The sequence below is a fragment of the Equus asinus genome, chromosome 21 (assembly GCF_041296235.1).
Source record: "Equus asinus isolate D_3611 breed Donkey chromosome 21, EquAss-T2T_v2, whole genome shotgun sequence".
NCBI classification, from domain to species: domain Eukaryota; kingdom Metazoa; phylum Chordata; class Mammalia; order Perissodactyla; family Equidae; genus Equus; species Equus asinus.
This window is the reverse complement of record NC_091810.1, coordinates 84,102,852-84,119,806: the sequence shown is the minus strand read 5'-3', so window position 1 is coordinate 84,119,806 and position 16,955 is coordinate 84,102,852.

The following is a 16,955-nucleotide window of genomic DNA, read 5'->3' as shown; positions in this document are numbered from 1 at the left end:
GTAAGAAATCTTTGCCTACCCCAAAGCAATGAATATTTTCTTCTATGTTTTCTCCCAGAAGTTTTATGTTTATAATTTTGCATTTAAATCTGTGATCCATTTCCAGTTAATGGTTGCTTATGGTGTGAGGTAAGGTTGAGATTAATTTTTTTTTCACATACATATCCAATTGATGCAGACAATTTGTTCAAAAGACTATTCTTTCTCTCCTTAAATTACCTTGGCAACTTTCTCAAAAATCAATCGAACTTGTATTCTGGACTTTCTAGTTTGCTCTGTTGATTTATATAATAATCCTATGCCAAAACTATACTGTATTCACCATTCTGGCTTTATGTTGATTCTAGAAATCAGGTATTCTAAATCCTCAATATTATTCTTCAATTTCAAATGTGGATGTTGTAGATCCATTTTATTTCCATATAAATTTTAGAATCAGCTTGTAATTTTATATAAAAAAACTAGGTTTTTTGTTCTTTTGAGTTCTTTTGAGGAAGATTAGCCCTGAGCTAACAGCTGTGCCCATCTTCCTCTACTTTATATGTGGGATGCCTGCCACAGCATGGCTTGCCAAGCGGTGCCATGTCTGCACCCAGGATCTGAACCAGCGAACCCTAGGCCACTGAAGTGGAGCATGTGAACTTAACCACTGCACCACCAGCCCGGCCCCAAGAGCTAGGATTTTGATTGAGATTACATTCAATCTATAGAGCACATGGGAGAGAAATGCCACTGAACAACCTCGAGTCTTCTAATTCATAAGCATGCTGTATCTCTCCATTTATTTAACTCTTCTTTAATTTTACTCAGAAATATATTTTAGTTTTCATTATATATGTCCCCAATATTTTGTTAAATTTATTCTTAAATATTTTATATTTTAATGCTATTATAAATGATATTGTGTTCTTAATTTAATTTTCAAGTTTTATTTGCTGGAATATAAAAATGTAATTGACTTTTGAAATATATTGACTATGCGTCTCGTGACCTTGATAAATTTACTTATTAGTGCTAGTAGCTTTTTTTAATGGATTCCTTAAGACAAAAATCATGTCATGTATAAATTAAGAAAGTTGTACTACCTTTCCAATCTGCAGGACTTTTATTTATTTTTCTTGCCTTATTTCATTGGTTAGGGCCTCCTATACAATGATAGTGTGAGCAAACCTCTTTGCCTTGTAAGGTAATCCTGGCCTCATAAAATGTATTAGAAATGTTGCTTACTCCCTTATTTTCTGGAAGTGTTTGTTGGGGGTTGGTAATATTTCTTGCTTAAGTATGTAATCTAGAATCTACCAATAAAGCTATCTGAGACTGCAATTTTCTGTGTGGGAATGTTTCCAATTAAGAATTCAATTTCTTTACAGATATAATGCTATTTTGATTTTCTATTTCTTCTTATATCAGTATGGTAATTTGTTGTCAACTTTATGAGCACAGATTTGTTCATAATATCCTTTTATTATTCTTAGTAAATGTAGAATATATCATAGTGTCCTATCTTTCCTTTCTGATATTGATAATTTGTGTTTTCTCTCTTTTTTCTTGATCAGTCTAGGTAAAGATAATTTTCATCAATCCTTTCCAAAAAAATAAGTTTTTGACTTAATTTATTTTTGTGTTGTTTACTGTTATATGATAAAGAATTTAACTTGTCTTTGTCCCTAGTTCCTGGGAGACAGATTCTAAATCCTTGGATTTCCTCAGTAATAGAATTTTTTTTGTTATTCATGTACCCTTTGATCACACCTGAGTTGATGCTAATAACATGACTCATGGAGGATCCCTATATAGCTTCAGGATGGGGACTGGGCATGCCAGAAAGACCAACTGTGTGATTAGAGGGTTGGGGCTTTGAGCCAGTCTAACCTCCAAGGATGGAAGGGAGGCTGGAGATCAAGTTCAATAGTGTGGCCAATATTCAATCAATTATGCTTACATAATAAAACCCAAATAAAACACTGGGCACCAAAGCTCGGTGGGGCTCCCTGGTTGGTAAACACACTGATGTGCCGAGATGATGATGCACCCTGAATCCACAAGGAAAGGGCATGGAAGTTCTGCATTCAGGACCCTCCCAGACCTTGCCCTATGTGTCTCTTCATTTGATTAGTCCTGATTTGTAGCCTTGCAATACAACTGTAATCACAAGCATAGCACTTTCCAGAAAGTGAGTCGTTCTAGTGAATTATTAAACCTTTCAGGAGAGCATGTGAATCTCTTGGATCTGTAGCCAGTTGGTGGGAAGTATGAGTGGCCTGAGGACCCTTGAGTTGTGGCTGGACTCTGAAGTACAGGCAGTCTTGTTGTGGCCCATGCTCTTAAAGCTATAGAGTTTGACACTAACTCTAAGTGGTTAGTGTCAGAATTCTATTGCACCATACCAGTTGGTGTCAGAATATTTGCCATTTTATACTTATTGATTTCTGTTCTAATCTTTGTTAGTTCCTACCTTCTCTTACCTCACACTGATCTTCGTTTCATAATTTCTTAAATTATTGATTTGAAACCTTTATTTTCATCCTAATATAAGCATTTAAAAGCATAATGTTCCTTCTAAGCATCATGCACATTTTGATATATTGTATTTTCACTATGATCCAATTCTGAATACTTTCAAGTTCCCCTTGTGATTTCTTCTTTGACCTATGGATTATTTAGAAGTTAGTTATTTATTTTCCAAATATTTGGGGATCTTCCAAATATTATTTTATTAACAATTCTAATTTAATTGCCTCTTTTCAGAAAATCTATTATGTTTGATTTCAATCATTTACAATTTTTGAGATTTGTTTTATGACCTAACATGTCTATCATGATGAATTTTCCATGTGCACTTTAAAAAAATGTATATTCTGATGTTGTTGGATGGAGTGTTCTATAAATGCCAGTTAGGTCAGTTGGTTGACAGTGTTGTTCAGTCTTCTGTATCCATATAGATTTATTTGTTCTATCAATTATTGAAAAAGGATTGTTGAAAACTTCAACTATAATTGTGGATTTATCAATTTTCCTTTTAGTTCTGTCAGTGTTTACATCTTGTATTGAAGCTTTGTTATTAGGTGCAGATATGTTTAGGATTGTTATGACCTCATGATCATCTCTATGAAACGATCCTCTTTACCCCTGGTAACATTCTTTGTCTTGAACTTTGTCTGATATTAACATAGCCTGTCCAGTTTTCTTATGATTAGTGTTTGCATGATATAACTGACTCCTCCCTTTTCTGAGATGCCAATTACATATTTGTTAAACTGCTTAATGTTCCACAGGTCACTGAGGCTCTGTTCATGTTTTTTTAAGACTTATTTCTCCCTTCTATGTCTTCAGGTTCACTAATCTTTTCTTCTATGTTGTCTAATCAGCTATTAATTGCATGTATTTCATTTTATTTCCAGATACTGTATTTTTCAGCTCCAAAATTCCATGTGGCGCTTTTTAGCATCTTCCTCATTATGTTCTCTCATCATTATGTTCTTTTTCACCCCTTTAAATCCTTGATCATATTTATAAAACTTATATTTACAATAACTGCAGCAAAGTCTTTTTCTCTTATTTCAGGGTCCGTTTATTGATTTTTTTTCTCCATCTTTTGGATGATGTTTCCTGCTTCTTCATACGTCTGATAATTATTCATTAGATGCTGGACATTAGAAATGTTATTTTGTTGAAGTGTGGATTTTGTTGTCTTTCTTTAAAGTGGTTTGATTTTTGTTTTAGCAGGCAGCTGATTTACTTGTGATTCAGCTTGATCTTTTTGAGGTCTGTTAAAGCATTTGGGGTAGTTATAGAATGGTCTTCACTCTAGGACTAATTCAGCCCTACTAATAAGATGTGATCTTTCTGCAGTCTGAATGCCCTGTGTGTTCAACAAAGTCTCTTCACTTTGGCTGCTAGAACTTGTTTAAGTCCAAGCCCTAAATAAGTGATGAGAATTGTTCAGCTCACAGCTCCCTGGTAGTTTTTGCTCAGCTTGTAGAGTTTCATTCTCTGTATGACAGCTTAGTATTAAGCAACATTCAAGGGGACTCACTATAGTGATTTTTGGGGTTCTTCCTTTGTGTATTTCCAATACGCTACCTCACACATTCCAACTGCCTCAGCCTTTCCCAACTCCAATCTTTGTCTTCTTAACTCAGAGCGATCACTATACCCTGCTGTGTTCCCCGTCCCTGCACCACGGTCTAGAAAGTGCCTCCAGGGTGAGCATAGGGATCACATTGTGTCTTTTCTTTCAGGGACCAGAGTCCTGTACTACCTGTTGTGCAAAGTCTGAAACAATTTTTATATGTTTTGTACAGTTTTTCACTGCAAGAGGGATGTCCTATACCAATTAATCTATCATGTTCAGAAGCAGAAGAGTACACAAAAGTTTTTGTTTATAAAATTAATTTCTTTAATAGAAATAGGTCTATTCAGATTCTCTATTTATTTTTATGCCAGTTTTGATAACAGTAGCTTCTTATGTGGTATTTGTAGCTCTGATTTTCCCTCAGTCAGTTTCTCCTATGTATCAGTCCCAGATTATGCTTCTAAAAGCTCAGTTTTCATTTGTTGCTGTCAAAACCTTTAACGTCTTCCCTGTGCTCTCAGTGTAATCATCTAATCCTCATCTGCCAATCAATGCCTTCTATAATCTGTTCCCAAACATTGGCTTAATTATTAGCCTTTGCAGATTTAAAAAAAAAATTTTAGGGGTTGGCCCCGTGGCCGAGTGGTTAAGTTCATGCACTCCGCTTTGATGGCCCAGGGTTTTGCCGGTTCACATCCTGGGTGCAAACATTGCACTGTTCATCAGGCCATTCTGAGGTGGCATCCCATATAGCACAACCAGAGGCACTCACAACTACAATATATAACTATGTGCTGGGGGGCTTTGGGGAGAAGAAGAAGGAAAAAAATAAAGATTGGTAACAGATGTGAGCTCAGGTGCCAATCTTTAAAATATATATATATAAATTGTAAGAAAAAAATAAATTTTTTTAATTAAAATGAACCTGTCAGAGTCACAGCAATAAATCACTTCCTTCTCTGTGTTTCAATAGCTTTTTAAACATGCATATATATTCTTTATAAGATGCATCTTATGTACTGTACCTCTTCTAGCAAGATCAATCTTCCTTAGTCTTTATGGAAACCTAGTGCCTTGCACAGTACCTGGAGATGGTAGGTATTCCATGAATGTTTTATTTTTCCTTCTGGAAGAAGGGATCCTGGACTCTTGAAAACATTAAAATGTTTATAAGGATGAAGGGGTATTGGAAAGGTTAGAATGGAGGAAATAACTGCAAACAAGGGCTGAAGATACATCATTTCCTCTTCACAATTTTTCCAAAGGTCACTATGCTTGTTCCAGGCTGTGCCTCACCAGTAGTTCATTGTTTAATGCCATCATACTGCGCACTGAGTCAGACAGTGTGAAGAGGGTGAAAAAACCAATCATTTTGTAATGACTTGCAGTCTGGTTGGGAGTCTAAACACATACAAATAAAGATAAATTTGCCATTTATTTTGTTCAACCTCCTTTCCTCCCTCTCTTGCTTCTTCTACTTATAGGTTGCTTTTCATTTTGGTAGAGTGCTGAGTTAAATATCATCTACCTGACAAGCCAAGACCATGTATCTTAGACATTGAAAGAATGATGAGAAAGTTATTTAACCTTTCATAAGAAGGTTTTGCATAGAAAAAGAGTCATCTTACTTAATATGGAAACTTTTTCACTAAATTTAATAAATTGGTTTATAGTCTTAATAATTTAGGAAACTTCAGCGACATCCTCCAAATCATTATAAAAAAGAGGCATTTTAGTGTTTTGTTGACTAAGTGCCATGAGCTGCATGATTTAAAACTCATACATCAAGTTCAATAACATGCAAGTGAAGTGTTAATCAATTTTGTGTAAATTTACCTCGATGGTGAGCACATATCATGCCTTGGATACTCTGATGAGGAGCGGCCCTTGTCACAGGATGAGAGAAAACCGAAGTCTGCTATTGGCCCCAGTCAGTCTTCATGAAGAGCTATTTAAATTAAGCCATCTGCACAAACAAGACTCTCTCTTCTAATACCTATATTGTCCTAAAGCAGAAGAGGAGAGAAGCAGGGCAATGCTGTTTGCACTTAATCCGTTTCAAGTCAGAGCCTTTATTCAGTCTGCAGCCAGGAGCCCACGTCAGTCTGGAGCCAGAAGTCGAGGCTGAGATGGAAGAAGGTTAATGCATTGTACTTGTTACCTCATCTCAGGTGCCAACCTACCTAGGCATACACCTTCCTTCCACCATAGATTGTCAGTTCTGAGAGCTCAGGAAACAGGCTTGGGCCATGCACAGAGAGGAAATGTCTAGTAAGTATTTGTTAGCCAACTTAGAGTTGTCCAAAGTAGCGTTTTTGTTCAGTGGGTATAACTGAAGCTCTATTCTCCCTAACTATTCATGGACGTGAAGAAAGCTTTTGAAGCTCAAAGTAGCTGACTTTTTACACTAACACTCACACATAAGCACCTCCATACAAATGCTTTGGAAATAATAATGAACTCAGTCAAGCAATTAATTCTTTAGTGACAGGCTCTCTGGAGGTTGACTTAATTAGATTATCACATTTTTAAAATAACCAGTGAGTGCTTAAACTAGGATGTTGAGTTTCTTTCTGATTGCATTGGTGAAATAGTATGTACTGTGTGTATATACAGTGCTGGAACAACCATCTTTACAGATGTGTCATGGCAAAACAAGCAGATAAGGAGTCAAGGTGATTTTTTTGGATCCTTGACATCAAAGGTGACTTTTTTTTAATTTTTATTTTTTTCGTATTTTGAATTCTGTATACATTACATCATGTTCACCACCCGAACACTAATTATAGTGCATCCCCTCACATGTGACCCTAATCACCCCTTTTGCCCTCCCCCTCCCATCTTCCCCAATGGTAACCACCAGTCCAATCTCCAATGCTATGTGGGTTTTTTTTTTTTTGTCATTTTTATCTTCTACTTATGAGTGAGATCGTATGGTATTTGACTTTCTCCCTCTGACTTATTTCACTCAGCATAATACCCTCAAGGTCCATCCATGTTGTCACAAATGGCCGGATTTCGTCATTTCTTATGGCTGAGTAGTAGTGCATCGTGTATAAATACCACATCTTCTTTATCCATTCGTCCCTTGATGGGCACCAAGGTTGCTTCCAAGTCTTGGCTATTGTGTATAATGCCGCAGTGAACATAGGGGTGCAAGTGTCTTTACACCTTTGTGTTTTCAAGTTCTTTGGATAAACACCCAGCAGTGGAATAGCTGGATCATATGGTAGATGTATCCTTAATTTTCTGAGGATACTCCAAACTGCTTTCCATAGTGGCTGCACCGTTTTGCACTGCCACCAGCAGTGAACAAGGGTTCCCTCCTCTCCACACCCTCTCCAACATTTGTTGTTTCCTGTCTTGTTAATTATAGCCATTCTGACCGGAGTGAGGTGATACCTCATTGTAGTTTTGATTTGCATTTCCCTGATAGCTAATGATGTTGAGCATCTTTTCATATGCCTGTTGGCCATCTGTATATCTTCTTTGGAGAAATCTCTGTTCATATCTTTTGCCCATTTTCTAATTGGATTGTTGGTTTTTTTGTTGTTGAGCTGTATGTGTTCTTTGTATATTTTGGATATTAACCACTTATCTGATATGTGGTTTGCAAATATCTTCTCCCGCTTGTTAGGTTGTCTTTTCGTTTTGTTGATGGTTTCCTTTGCTGTGCAGAAACTTTTTAGTTGGATGTAGTCCCATTTGTTCATTTTTTCTTTTGTTTCCCTTGCCCGGTCATACATGGGACTTGAAAATATGCTGCTCAGACCAATGTCATAGAGCGTACTGCCTATGTTTTCTTCTAGAAGTCTCATGGTTTCGGGTCTTACAGTCAAGTCTTTAATCCATTTTGAGCTGATTTTTGTCCATGGTATAAGGGAATGGTCTACTTTCATTCTTTTGCATGTGGCTGTCCAGTTTTCCCAACACCATTTATTGAAGAGACTCTCCTTTCTCCATCATATGCTCTTGGCTCCCTTGTCGAGTATTAGCTGTCCATAAATGTGTGGGTTTACTTCTGGGCTCTCAATTTTGTTCCATTGATCTGTGTGTCTGTTTTTGTGCCAGTACCATGCTGTTTTGGTTACTATGGCTTTGTAGTATAATTTGAAATCAGGGAGTGTGATACCGCCAGCTTTGTTCTTTTTTTCTCAGGAATCCTTTGGCTATTCGTGGTCTTTTGTTGTTCCATATAAATTTTAGGATTCTTTGTTCTATTTCTGTAAAACATGTTGTCAGAACTTTGATAGGGATTGCATTGAATCTATAGATTGTTTTAGGAAGTATGGACATTTTAACAGTGTTAATTCTTCCAAGCCAAGAGCATGGAATATCTTTCCATTTCTTTGTGTCTTCTTCGATTTCTTTCAACAATGTTTTATAGTTTTCGGTGTACAGATCTTTCACCTCTTTCGTTAAGTTTATTCCTAGGTATTTTATTCTTTTTGTTGCAATTGTAAATAGGATTGTATTCTTAATTTCTCTTTCTGCTATTTCGTTGTTAGTGTATAGAAATGCAACGGATTTTTGTACATTGATTTTGTATCCCGCAACTTGATTGTATTCCTTTATTATTTCTAAAAGTTTTTTAGTGGACTCTTCAGGGTTTTCTAGATATAAAATCATGTCGTCTGCAAAGACTGACAGTTTCACTTCTTCTTTTCCAATGTGGATCCCTTTTATTTCTTTTTCTTGCCTGATTGCTCTGGCTAGGACTTCCAATACTATGTTAAATAAGAGTGGTGATAGTGGGCATCCTTGTCTGGTTCCTATTCTTAGAGGGATAGCTTTCAGTTTTTCTCCATTGAGAATGATATTTGCTGTGGGTTTGTCATATATGGCCTTTATTATGTTGAGGTATTTTCCTTCTATACCCATTTTATTTAGAGTTTTTATAATAAATGGATGCTGTATCTTGTCAAGTGCTTTCTCTGCATCTATTGAGATGATCATGTGATTTTTATTCTTCATTTTGTTAATGTGGTGTATCACGTTGATTGATTTGCCGATGTTGAACTATCCCTGCATCCCCGGAATGAAACCCACTTGATCATGATGTATGATCTTTTTAATGTATTGTATTCGATTTGCTAGTATTTTGTTGAGGATTTTTGCATCAATGTTCATCAGTGATATTGGCCTGTAATTTTCTTTTTTTGTGTTGTCCTTGTCTGGTTTTAGTATCAGGATAATGTTTGCTTCGTAGAAGGGGTTAGGAAGCCTCCCCTCCTCTTCAATTTTTTGGAAGAGTTTGAGAAGGATAGGTATTAAGTCTTCTTTGAATGTTTGGTAGAATTCACCAGGGAAGCCATCTGGTCCTGGACTTTTATTTTTGGGGAGGTTTTTAATTGCTGTTTCAATCTCCTTACTGGTGATCGGTCTATTCAAATTTTCTACATCTTCTTGGTCCAGTTTTGGAAGGTTGTATGTTTCTAAGAATTTATCCATTTCTTCTAGATTATCCAGTTTGTTGGCGTATAGCTTTTCATGGTATTCTCTTATTATCTTTTGTATTTCTGAGGTGTCCATTGTAATCTCTCCTCTTTTGTTTCTGATTTTATTTATTTGAGCCTGCTCTCTTTTTTTCTTGGTGAGTCTAGCTAAGGGCTTGTCAATTTTGTTTATCTTTTCAAAGAACCAGCTCTTGGTTTCATTAATTTTTTCTATCCTTTTTTTAGTCTCTATTTCATTTATTTCTGCTCTGATTTTTATTATTTCCTTCCTTCTGCTGATTTTGGGCTTTGTTTGCTGTTCTTTTTCCAGTACCTTTAGGTGCACTTTTAGATCGTCTATTTGGGATTTTTCTTCTTTGTTGAGGTAGGCCTGAATTGCTATAAACTTCCCTCGTAGAACTGCTTTTGCTATGTCCCACAGATTTTGGCATGTTGTGTTTTCATTTTCATTTGTCTCCAGGAATGTTTTTATTTCTTCTTTGATTGCTTCATTGACCCAATCATTGTTCAGCAGCATTTTGTTCAATCTCCACATTTTTGTGGCTTTTCTGGTTTTCTTTCTGTAGTTGATTTCCAGTTTCATACCTTTGTGGTCAGAAAAGATGCATGGTATTATTTTGATCTTCTTAAATTTATTGAGACTTGTTTTGTGGCCTAATATGTGATCAATCCTGGAGAATGTTCCATGGGCATGTGAAAAGAATGTGTATTCTGTGGTTTTTGGATGGAATGTTCTGTATATATCTACTAAGTCCATCTGGTCTAATGTGTCCTTTAAGGCGAGTATTTCCTTATTGATCTTCTGTTTAGATGATCTATCCATTGGTGTAAGTGGAGTGTTAAAGTCCCCTACTATTATTGTGTTACTGTCTATTTCTCCTCTTATGTCTGTTAATAATTGCTTTATATATTTAGGTGCTCCTATGTTGGGTGCGTAGATATTTACAAGTGTTATATTTTGTTGTTGGATTGTTCCCTTTATCCTTATGTAGTGCCTGTCTTTGTCTCTTATTACAGTTTTTGATTTAAAGTCTATTTTGTCTGGTATAAGTATTGCTACCTCTGCTTTCTTTTCTTTGCCATTTGCATGGAATATCTTTTTTCATCCTTTCACTTTCAGTTTGTGAGTGTCTGTAGGTCTGAAGTTTATCTCTTGTATGCAGCATATACATGGATCTTGTTTTTTTATCCAGTTGGCCACCCTGTGGCATTTGATTGGAGCATTTAGTCCATTGACATTTAAAGTAGCTATTGATAAATATGTATTTATTGCCATTTTGTCACTTTTTCTTTTTTTGGGGTGTTTTAGTAGTTCTTCTCAGTTCCTTTCTTTTTCTCTTGCTCTCTTCACTTGTGGTTTGATGGCTATCTTTAGTAATATGTTTGATTTCTTTTGTCTTACTTTTTTCCTGCTTGTTATAGATTTCTGATTTGTGATTACCATGAGGATCCTATTTAATATACTATGCATATAACAGTCTATATTGAATAGATAGACTCTTTAGCTTGACCTCTTTCTAAAAGCTCTACTTTTTCACTCCCCTCCTCCCACATTATATGTTTTTCACATTATATATAGTCTTTTGTTTAGTGTGTGTATATCCATTACCCTCTTATCATTGAAATAGGTAATTTTAGTACATTTGTCTTTAACCTTCATATTACCTTCACAGGTAGTTGATCTGCTGCCTTTACTATACTTTTACCTTACAAGTGATTTTATTGCCTGTTTTTTCTTGTTGTTGTTTTGGGGTTTTTTTGATAATTCTTTTTCTTTTATCTCTATTTGTGGTTATTACTTTCCCACTTAAATAAGTCCCTTCAGCATTTCTTGTAGAACTGGTTTCTTGGTGATAAACTCCTTTAACTTTTGCTTGTCTGGGAAGCTCTTTATCTCTCCTTCCATTCTGAATGACAGCCTTGATGGATAGAGTATGCTTGGTTGTAGGTTTTTTCCTTTTAGCACTTCAAATATGTCCTGCCATTCTCTTCTCGCCTGTAGGGTCTCGGCTGAGAAGTCCGCTGACAGCCTGATGGGCTTCCCTTTATATGTCACTTGTGGCCTTTCTCTTGCTGCTTTTAGGATTCTCTCTTTGTCTTTAATTTTAGACATTTTGATTATAATATGTCTTGGTGTGGGCCTCTTTGGGCTTCTCTTGTTTGGAGCTCTCTGTGCTTCCTGAACTTGGATGTCTGTTTCCTTCCTCAGGTGAGGAAAATTTTCCTCTATTATTTTGACAAATAAATTTTCTGCCCCTTTGTCTCTCTCTTCTCCTTCTGGGACCCCTATAATCCAAATGTTAGCATGATTGATATTGTCCCAGAGTTCCCTTACACTGTTCTCATTCTGTCTAATTCTTTTTTCTCTTTTCTGTTCTGCTTGGGTGATTTCCTCTAATCTTTCGTCTAGCTCGCTGATCCGTTCTTCTGCTTCCTCTACTCTGCTGTTGAGTCCCTCTAGTGAATTTCTCATTTCGAGTATTGTATTCTTCATTTCTGATTGGTTCTTTTTTATATCTTCCAATTCTTTGCTGATGTGCTCACTGTGTTCATCCATTCTTCTCTGCATATCTGTGAGCATCCTCATTATATTTTGTTTGAATTCTTTGTCCAGTAGGTTGCTAGTTTCTGTTTCACTTAGTTCTTTTTCTGGGGTTTTGTATTGTTCCCTTGCTTGGAAAGTATTCCTTTGCCTCCTCGTTATGCCTCTTTCTCTGTGCTATTTTCTTTGTACTAGGTGAGTCGGCTATGCCTCCTGATCTTGGAGAAGTGGCCTTATGTATGAGATGCCTTATGAGGCCCAGCAGTATGCTTCCCTCTTGTCACCAGTCCAGAAGATCCAGAAGTGACCCCTTTGTGGGCTACTTGTGTCCTTCTGCTGTGGCAGGGTTGCCCCCACTGCAGGTACCCAGGGAGTCTGATCTTTCCTTCCCTGGCCAGCTGTTTGTAAATCCGGTTTGGAGGGGCCTCAGCACTGTTGGCTACAAAGTCTATTAGCACGCTCTTATTGCAAGTGTCCTCTTAATTGGGTTGGTACCCAGTGTAGCTGGTTGGTAGACTCAAGGGCGTGCAGTTGTGATAGGCCTGAGGCCAACAAGGCTGTTGTCAGTTCTCTTAGGAGTCCAGCTCAGTGGGGCTAGCCCTTGGCATGGAGGCACTCAGTTTTTTCAGGCTTTGGAAGGTGGGGCTGATCCTTTTTATGGCTATTTGTGAAGCACAAGTCTTCTGCCGCTGATAAGGCTCACCCCCCTCTGGACCACATACACTGTCAACACAGTCCTGGTCCATGCACACTTCTCAACCCCCTGGAGTGTACCCCACTGCCACACTGCAGAGGCCCCCACCTCTGCCCCAATGCCCCCCACAGTTCACCTGGTCCTCACACAAGCCCTGCCCCACAGAGGCAGACACCCTTGCCTGCCTTTAGAGGATCAAGGCACTCAGTCAATGCAGGCTGAAAAGTAGCCTGAGGGCTTGCTATTAGGTGGGGACAGTCCCTAGGACGGGTTGCCTGCCCTGACTGAACTGGATTAAATCTGTGCTCTAGTGGGTGTGGCAGACCCCTGGGCTAACAGCCCAAGGGATGCACCTCAATGGCCCCCACCGGTGTCCGGTGTCCGTATCAGCACTCCTGGACCAGCTCAGAACAACGGCCCCTACCAATGTCTCAGTCTCCAGAGAGGATCCTCCTCTCACCAAGATGCCCCCAGAGCCCACCAGGTGAGCCCTGTTTCACCAATGGACAGTCAGCCTTCTCTCTGGTGATTTTAGGTTGCTGCAATGTGTGAGTTTGTGCATGGGCCCTTTAAGACCTGGACCTTTTCGGCTTTTGGCCAATAGCTTTTCTGGGGTGTCCTTGCTGCAGTTAATAGCCAGCAAAACCAGACAGTAAGACACCCATCTCAGTTGGGCTGAGTCCGAAGGATGGTTATAGCAGTATTGCCCCCACTCCGGACCTTACTCCTCCAGGGAGGGCTGCATACCTTGGGTTGGCTCCCGCCTGGCCAGCTGAGAAACTCCGCTGCTCCCAAAGGTGGCTTTTTTCCTCCCCGGCCCGAGTTACTGCCTCTTCTGCTTTCGTCGGGACTGTCCCTTGTCGTGGAGGTTCTTCTTATCCAGTTTTCAGTTTTCAATCCAGGGTGATTCTTCCCAAAATTGTAACCTGGTTGTGTTCGTGGGAGGAGGCGAGTTCAACGTCTGCTCACAGTGCCATCTTGATGAGAACTCCTCAAAGGTGACTTAATTTTCAGTTCTTAAACATTAAACTTGATATCACTCCTTGATAATAAAATCTGTTTAATTGTTATCACAAATATGTATGTTTGAATTTGGAAATACTGTATCTCATAAGGGGACTCACAGAGAGAGAAAGAGAGACAGAGAGAACGCATATAATCATGGAGCAGGTCGTCTACGCTATACCCGTTCATCCAACAAAAAATATGTGGAGGGCCTACTGTGTTCCAGATGCTGCTGTAGCTAATTGCAATAAACAAAGCAAGTTCCTGCCATAGGCACTTTGGAGGTAGGGTGGGAAGGAAAGAGAAATTAGAAAGAAATAAACAAGTAACTATGTAGCATGTCACGTGGTGATAAATACTAAGGAGAAATCAAAGCAGGGCAAGGGGAATGAGGAGTGCCAGGTGGTTTCCAGGAAAGGTTCACCATATGAGGTGGTCAGGTGGGCTTCACTGACAGTGTGACATCTGAGCAGAGACCTGAGGAAAGTGAAGGAGAGAGCCATGTGGCTATCTGGAGGAAAAGCGTTCCATGTAAAGGAAACAGCAAGTATGAACCCATAAGCTAGCAGCATGCCTGGTGTGTTACGAGATTAGCAAGGAGGCCAGTGTGGCTGTAGCAGGGTGAGTTGGATTGGAGCGGGGAGGTGTGGGAGGCCAGATTGTAGGCATTCTGGCTTTCACTTTGAATGAAAAGGAGAGCCATGGAGAGTTAGGGGCAAAGGAATGACATGATGGAATTTGCATATTGAAAGGGAAGAGAATTGGCAATAAATGTGGGGGTTTGTGGGGGAAGTACTGTGTCATCTGTGATATAATGGCTGGAGTCCTGGACTCGTAGAACACCAAGATGGCAATCACTACTCTCCCAGGGACACGAGTCACTTGTTTCTCCTTTTCTATGAACTGTTTATATCATTTGCCCACTTAAAAATATTTCATTGCTGTTCTCTTTCCTATCAAATTGTAGAAGTTCTTCATGTAGTAGGGGGGTTTGTTTTATTTAGTGAGTTGACTGCAGATATTTTCCCAATTTATCCTTTGTCTTTTGATTTTATTTTTTCTCTCTTGCAGAAATTTTTGATTTTTATGTGGTTGGATTTATTAATCATTTTATGGATTCTGGGCTTTGTATCATACTTTGAAAAGGTCTTTCCAACTGCACTGGATAAGTTTAGGTTATTAACTAATTCTCCCATAGTTTCATTTTGTATCTTTATTGTTTCATGCTTGTGCTTAAGATTTCATTCACCTGGAATTAATTTTGATAAAAAGTGGGAGGTAGGAATCCAACTAAATTTTCAAAAGGACTTCTCGATTGTTCTAACACCATTCATTGAATAATCCATTTTACTCTCATTAGTTGGGAATGCTATGTTTATCAAATACTAAATTTTTTTGTGTATTTTAGTCTCATTCTAGATGCATCAGTATGTTTTAATTATTCTAATTGCAGTATATTTGAACGTTTAGTTGTGATAGTAACATTTCTTCAGACTTTTCTGGAGGTCTGTTATTTATTTATTCATACGAACTTTAGAAGCAGTTTATTTACTCTCAGAAAAAAATTTATTGGCATTTTTGATATACATTACAGTCAAGATTAACTTTGGGGGAAGTGATTTTATGATTTTCGACTATGTCTAACCAACAATATGGTATACTTTTCTGTTTAAGGGTTTTTTGTGTCCCTCAGTAGCATTTAATTTTTTTGCTTGTTTTATCTTGCACATTTTTCTCTTTTATTCATAGATATTTTTTCTTTTTTTAATGTTATTATAAAATGGGGCTCTTTCACCTCAAGATCTTCTAAGTGGCTGTAGTTTGTATACATCATGACTTTTGATTTCTGGATACTAGTTTTCTGCCTAGCTCCCTCACTCAATTTTCTTATTATTTGTACTAGTTTTCCTAAGATTTTCTTATTTTTTAATGATATCCCAAAAGGAATGGACAGACACATTATGATGTTTTAAAGTCAGTTAGAATGATTTCCTTCTGGTGGTAATTGTTCTCTTTTGATCAGTTAATATAGTGAATTATATTGTTAGATATCCTAATATTGAGCCATCTTTGCATGTCTAAAATAACTCCGCATGAAGAATCCTATGCAAGATTTTATCATCAATATTAATAAGTGAAATTTATTAATTTAAAAAGGGAGGTTTTCTGGGCTGTATTTGTTGGTTTTGCTATCAGTGTTAGAATAAAATGAATTTGGGAACTGGAAGCTCTTCTTTGTCTATGCCTAAAAACAGTTTAACTAACATCAGACAAAGATGCAAAACCAGTTCAATGGAGAAAAGAGTCTTTTCAACAAATAGTGCTGAAAAAAATTGAACATCAATATGCAAAAAAAGAATGAACACACCACTGATTACATTGATCACATCACTTATAAAAATTAACATGCAATGAACAATAGAATTAAATGTAAAACCTAATGCTATAAGATCTCTAAAAGAAAATATAGCAGAAAATCTTAGTGAACTGGCATTAGGCAAAGATTTCTTACAGACAGCCACGAAAGCATGAGCCGTAAAAGAGTAAAAATGATAAATTGGACTTCATCAAAATTTCAAAACTTCTGCTCTTTGAAAGACACTAGTAAGAGAAGGAAAAGAATTAGAATGCCTAAAATTAAGAAACAGCAAAATTCCCCTGACAATATCGAGGGCTGTTGAGGGTGTTCAGCAATTGGAACCCTCGTCCATTGTGGTGGGAAAACAAACTGGCTCAGCCACTTCAGAAAGCAGTTTGGCAGTGTCTTAAAAGTTAAACATATCCTTACATATAATCCAGCCACCCTACTAGTAGATATTTACCAAAGAGAAATGAAAACTCATGTTTATGTAAAACCCTGTACACAAATGTTTATGGCAGCTTCATTCAAAACCACTAGAACTCTTGACTCCTCCTTCCCCATGGGTAAAAGGGTTTATTCTTTTATCCTCCCTCCAGCTACAACGGGTGTTCACCTAAGGCAAGTGGGAGGGGTTCAGATAGGGCTTCCTGCTGAAGCAGCAACTCCTCTCTTCCAGGCCTGCACCACGGAGGGAAGCTCTCCCATCGTCTGCCCTGCTCTTCAGCATTTTTTCATAAGGCTCAATGGAGGTCTGTGGGGAAGAGCTAGCGGGTGAGTGTGAGCTCCGTCCATATTCACAGCTCCCAGGGATTCTGTCCCCT